The sequence below is a fragment of the Macrobrachium nipponense genome, chromosome 23 (genome assembly GCF_015104395.2).
Source record: "Macrobrachium nipponense isolate FS-2020 chromosome 23, ASM1510439v2, whole genome shotgun sequence".
Lineage (NCBI taxonomy): Eukaryota > Metazoa > Arthropoda > Malacostraca > Decapoda > Palaemonidae > Macrobrachium > Macrobrachium nipponense.
The window spans coordinates 10,679,313-10,685,312 of NC_061090.1; the positions used below are offsets into that span (position 1 = coordinate 10,679,313).

At 52.7% G+C, this 6,000-nt stretch overlaps 1 protein-coding gene across 1 annotated transcript in view; it reads left to right on the forward strand.

Annotated features, from left to right (window-relative positions):
- LOC135198613 (transcription activator BRG1-like) overlaps positions 1–6,000 on the forward strand; it is a 264,106-nt gene that overhangs the window by 112,843 nt on the left and 145,263 nt on the right.

Here is a 6,000-nt window from a genome sequence, read left to right on the forward strand (position 1 = left end):
GTGACGACGTCCCTCCTCACCTGGTGTACTCGCCTCACGTCAGGCGTAACAGTCTTGCCTACAGCCGCTGTGAAGTGCCGTTCGCCGTACCGAGAGGGGGGCGTGCCGCCGCCGCTCGTGGTTGCCGCGCTGCAGCGACCACACTTCCGCTGCCCTAGAGCTCGCCCCTGGACCTGCCGCCGGTACCAGGATGTTGCTGGCTGCTGCTCCACTTCCTGTGTTTCGGTGCTACCTGCCGTACCTGCCGATTCTGGGTTGACTGTCCATGCAGTTGCTGCGCTGGCTGTCCCCTGCCGTTCGCTAGGGCGCTGGGCTGTCACCCCTGCCGTTGCTGCGCTGGATGTCCCTGCCGTTGCTGCGCTGGCTGTCCCTACCGATGCTGTGCTGGCTTGTGCCTGCCTGTTCCTGAGATGCCCATACCTGCTGATGTCGTCCCGGTTCGTGGTGGTACTACCCCAGACTTTGGTCTGTCTGTACAGGTGCGTCCGGGCCCTGTGGCTTCGGCTACAGCAGCCCCGGCTCCGCCCTGGATAGCAGATCTTACGTCGGTTTCCTGAGGAAGCTGACGAAGAAGAGGAGGAAGGTGTCGTCGTCGTCGTCTTCATCTTCTTCATCGTCGTCGGCTGCCGCCTCTTCCCCTTCGACTTCTAAGGCTTCACAGCCGAGGAAGAAGAAGGTTGCCTCCTCCCTCCTAAGAAGTCTCCCTCGGGAGCTTCTCGGGACCCGTCTCACCTCGGTGGGACGGGAGGGTTCCTTCCGCTGGTCCTCCTGCTCCTTCGGGAGCGGGGCCCGTCTCTTCTTCCGCAAGGAAGAAGACTACGGGGACCAGAGGGGTACCGGCTAACACCGGTACTTCCTCGCCTGGTGTCAGTGGTTCTGCCACTGCATCAGGGTCCGTCTCGGCCTCTCGTTCGCGGGAGCGGGAGGGTACCGAGTGTACGGTCGTCTACCAGCGACCGTGCAGCCAGGAACCAGACCTCTGAGTCCGCTCAGCGTCAGGTTCACGGCACGGGGCGGAAGACTGGTGACAGCCGCTCATGCGACTCTCACCAGACCAGCTCTCACTCTCGCGGCGAACAGCTGGCTACCCGGGGACGTGACGGTCCACGACCGACCACGGGCTGAGGCTGGGAAGAGGTCCTCCCGTTCGCCGGTGCCAGCCACGGCTGGAACCAGCGACGTGACGTGCCGTGAGGGACAAGCACCGGTCTCACTGTGACAGTGGAGCCTGCAGGTCGCCTGACCGTCGCTCTCACAGAAAGCGACCGTGTACGGCAACCACAACCACTCTTCTGACCGTCGAATCGGGGCCGGCTGTGCTCAGTCCACCGTTCTCCACAGCGAGACGGTTCGACCAGGCCTGCAGCTCGATCGCCACCGCGGGTTGACGATCGCCTGCAGCCCTCCAAGCCTGCTGGTTCTGCCAGCGAGCAACGAGGAAGCGTCAGGTATGCCTCTCCCGTACCTTCAACCTCCTCGGGTTACAACCGGGAGGAGCGAGGTATTGAGGTAGTGATCGTGAGGGGTGCGCCCCTCATGATCCCACCACGACGCCCTACGTGCCAGGCACGGTTCTTGGACCGGCCATGGACGTATGCGCAAGTGGATGGGGAAGACCGAGAGGGCTGTCGCTGTTCCTTCCCCCTTCTTAGGAGGAAGGTTCTCGGAATATGCTCTTGTTCGAAGGAAGGGCTTAACGGTCCCACTCTGCAAGATGCTGTGACTTCCGAGATCCAGAGGAACTTTGCCGAGGTTACGGCGCTGATTCGTCAGCACAATGACCTCGGGGAAGGATCGCCGCTTCCACCAGCAGAGCCACGTCTCGGCTCGAGTCGTTTTGGGGCCCGAGAGGGACCCAAATCGACGGTGGGTCTGCCGCGATCGGAGCTTGCCGACTGTGTTGAACCAGGTAGTCTCTCGTCTCCGGACAAGAAGGCTCTCTCAGTTCTGGCCGGTCGAACAAGCTACTTCACCTCCTCTACTGCGACAGAGGCGTTTTCTACGTGTCTTCGGACACCGTATTTAAATACCCCTTCGCGGTCCTCCTGAGGTTTCGACCTCGACGAGGACTGGAATGAGTCGGAGCGGTATCGGCTCTCTCCTGTCAGGTGTCGATCAGCCCCACCCAGACGACGTTCACAGTTGGCGGCAGACACTTACCTACAGTATGAGTTCGTAACCCTCCTCGGGAAAAACGTTTTTTCTCCTGACGATACGTTTTCCCAGGCTCTGAGAGGCCATCGCCGGTAAGGCGATGGCTGCTCCTTTTCTTCTCCAACTGCTAGTTCCGCTGGGAAGGCGAGCCAGTATCCAATTCCTCCCCCATTCCCTCTCTCCTTACGGCTACGAGGGAAAGGGGAGGGATCCTACAGAGATTTCTCTGTAAGATCCCACGTTAGGGGCTGCGCTACCGGGGGGACCTTCGGGTCCTACCTGACGTAAGCCCGGTCATTGAGGAGGGATCCTGCCCCTTTCTCGATTTCTAACGGGAAGGCCGAGAAGGAACCACCAGCCGATATCGTTTGACGAATTCGGGGTGGGGGGTTTTCGCAAGAGTGCTTAGAATTCTACGGAATTTCTAGCGCACTCAAGAGGTGTTCGAGTTTTTTACGATCTCCAAACACTTAGGCGAGACCACGGTCCAAAGTGAGCGAGAATCCCGATAATTGAGTACACGATAATCGGGAACCTCGCTTATGCTCGAATTCCTGTAATTTCTAGCATTTGGCAAGAAGACTGCTGCTGAAAGAAGAGTATCTCACAGTAGGCGCTTAACCTGGAATAGAGAAGAACGGACGGGAACTTCCAGTTTGGCTTGAACTATCGTCTTCGGTATTCTGTTCACCATTGAAGCTTTCCTTTGGGAAAGACTTCTCCTTCACTCTCTTGACTAGAGAACGAAGGCGGTCGATCTCCAATCCTTATTCTCATTCCTCGAGGGGAAAAGATTTTTAGGATGGAGGTCGTGCGTACAGAACCTACAAATATACTACGTATATTACCCTCGCGACATGATTCTTTAACAGTTGAATTGTCCGTGGGGTAGGCGCATACCGTAGTTAACTCTACGGTTGTGACCGAGACGAATTGTATCTTAATTGAAACTGCAACTCGGGGTTGCCTGCAACCTCCCAGCAGTTATCAGTTTCGATTTTAGATACTTGGTATTGTCATGACAACACCAAATCAGCTTTTTGTATTTACCGAAATCCGTTTCGGTTAAATATAATTGCTCGAGCGTATTCTTTATGCTCGATGGTTCTAGCCGAACGCATTCCTTCGTGGAATAATGGATTACCTGGCAACTCAGGATGAACGAGTCACCGAGGAGCTACTGCGTATTGAACTGCCTGATAGCGGCTCAGTATCAGCTAGGTCTCGGAGATGCACGGTCGGTTACGTCTCTCTCTCCCCTGGTTGGATTGACTACCGAACCGTATCTCTGCCCACAATCATGGACTTAGGTCTCTGATTAACGGGGATTCTCGCAATAATGAAGGACCATCTACTGCTGTGACGCTCGATTTCATCGCCTTCGACATTGCGAGAATTTTCAACAGAGATATCTTGGACTCTTTCATCTTTCTGTTTACCGCACGGTAACAGAAGTCTGTACTAGTCAACCGCTGCATCGCACTGCGATAATGCGAATGATTTTTGCAGACATCTGAGTTTGTCTTCAAAATATCTCGTATTCGTAGGTGTGCAATTTCATTGCTCGCCCCGAATTAACAGATATGTCAGAAGACATCGCCTACTCTCCGACCTGACAGCTCTACTTCCAAATGTTCAGCCCATGAGAAGCAGTTCTTCAGGCAGTAGTTCCCTGTCTTCATTACTGGAAGCGCTCCGCTTTTATTGCAACTACGATCCTCACCGGACAGCAATCAATAGCGGTTAGCGTTCTCAGTCTTTGTAGCACAGGTTCAGAATCTTGAGAATCCTTCTCTCGGTTCAGCTGTGAAGACGTAGGTTGCATTTTCTGTACACCTTCGTCTTCAACATCACATAGTGTTGTTTTTTTCTTTTCCTTACCTTACCCGAGAATCAACTCTATACTATGAGATATCTTGCCATCAAGGACCTCGGTCTCTAGAAGGCAATTGACTTTCGCCTGTTGGGCACATGCCTTAAGAGAGTCATCACCTTGCCTTCTGGCATCGGTGACGAACAAATTATTTGTTTAGTCTCTTGGCATAACCCTTTTAAGGCGAAGGTCACGTGACTTGCTCGGGTGCTTGGACAACTTGCCTCCTACCGAACGCAGTCAGTAGGCAGCTGTCAGAGCGCCCAAGTCTGTTACGAACTTCGCTGTGGACTTAGTTCGGTTGTTCCATAACAATCTTTTCTTCGTCCTAACGGCTTGTCACAGTACCCATACCATCGACACCCACCATTGAGTGTCGGTGTCCTATCCACTACCGAGAACAACAACGTCGCGGCAGACGGATAGACCAGTATGGGTACAGGACATCACCGAAGTCGAGAAGAGGGATAGGTCATACGACCATTCCTTCTTTTCACTCTGAGGTAATTGCATGACTTTTCCTGCGAAGTCAAGCATCCAGGGGATGGGGATTCGTGACGCTCGATTTCGTACCGAATTCGTAGCGAAGACTCTGAACCCTTCGGTTCCTGACGATCGGTTAGAGTCCTTCACAATCCCCTCCCTAATGGACTTCACCCGCCTTCGATGCGAAGGAGATGCTGCTTTGTCCTGTGAAAGCGCGACCGCGCTTTCTGAAGAAACTCGACATCCCAGGCTGAGTGTGAAGACTCTCGTCAGCACCAAGATGACCTAGAAGTACACTCCCTCGAGATTACACAAGAAACTTCTCCGTGGCGCAGGTACTGAAGGCAGGGGTCTGGTACAACCAGACCACTGGCACCTCCTTCTACCTTTTGGATATTGCCCACAGGTCCTTGGATCGTTTTCCTTAGGACCCGTGGTGGCTGCTCAACACGTTTGTCTAGCTAACCAGACCCTAGCAGGCTGAACAGCATCGAGTCCTGGTGTGACTGTAAGAATAGATAAGTGAATGAGAGAGTGACTGGCTTCTCTTCCTATCTTTTTCTACCCCTCTACCTGTGGGTAGGGGGATACGGTCATCACCTTGCTGGATAAGGACGAGATGCCGTGAGCTAACTCGACAGAGCCCCATCCTATCCCTTTCACTAGGGATGGGGAGCGAATATCCAACACTTGCCTCCTACAAGGGGGGGGAAGTGGATGCCAACAAGAGACAAACCATAACGTTATGTTGCCTCTTGCAAATAGGAACTTGTTCTTGTTTGCTGGTACGAAGAGATACGCTTGCCTCTCTCTTAGTACTTGGTCCAGAGGTCTGACCCATTGATCCTGCGGTGCACACCCCGATCAATCGGACAGAGGCTTGGATCCCTCCCTCGCTCTACGACCAGGGAGGCATTCCAAGGTTGGGCGAACACCAGTCTGTTCACAAAAGACTCAGATTCCTCCCACCAAGAAGTGAGTCTTCCTATTGTAAAAGGACCGAAGGTTTGTATGCCGTGTCGGAACAAATGACAATTTGTCCAAAATTGCATTTTTTCCTAACTATACAAACTCTGAGGTCCTTTTACACATAGCCCCACCTCATGCCACCCCTCACTCTGTAGTTTTTGCTTGGGCCAAAAGCAAAAGTGATTTGTTTACCTACCAGTCGCGCGCTTGCGCGCCTGTCGGACCAAAGCAGTTAACTACCGAACCCCTTGTTCGAAAGCTTACGACCTATCCAGCTGCCGCTAGTACCTTCCTATTGTAAAAGGCACCTCAGGTTTGTATAGTTAGGAAAAATGCAATTTTGGACAAATTGTCATTTTTCAAATTTTTTTCCAAATGGGTGCAAAAACAGGCAGGATTTAGTTTCATTTTATAGTTCTATATAGGATAATATGCAATGCATAGTTTTTTTATTTGAAAAATTTAATTGATTGATTGGAAGTTACTAGGAATTTGAATATGACATTTTTACATTCCAA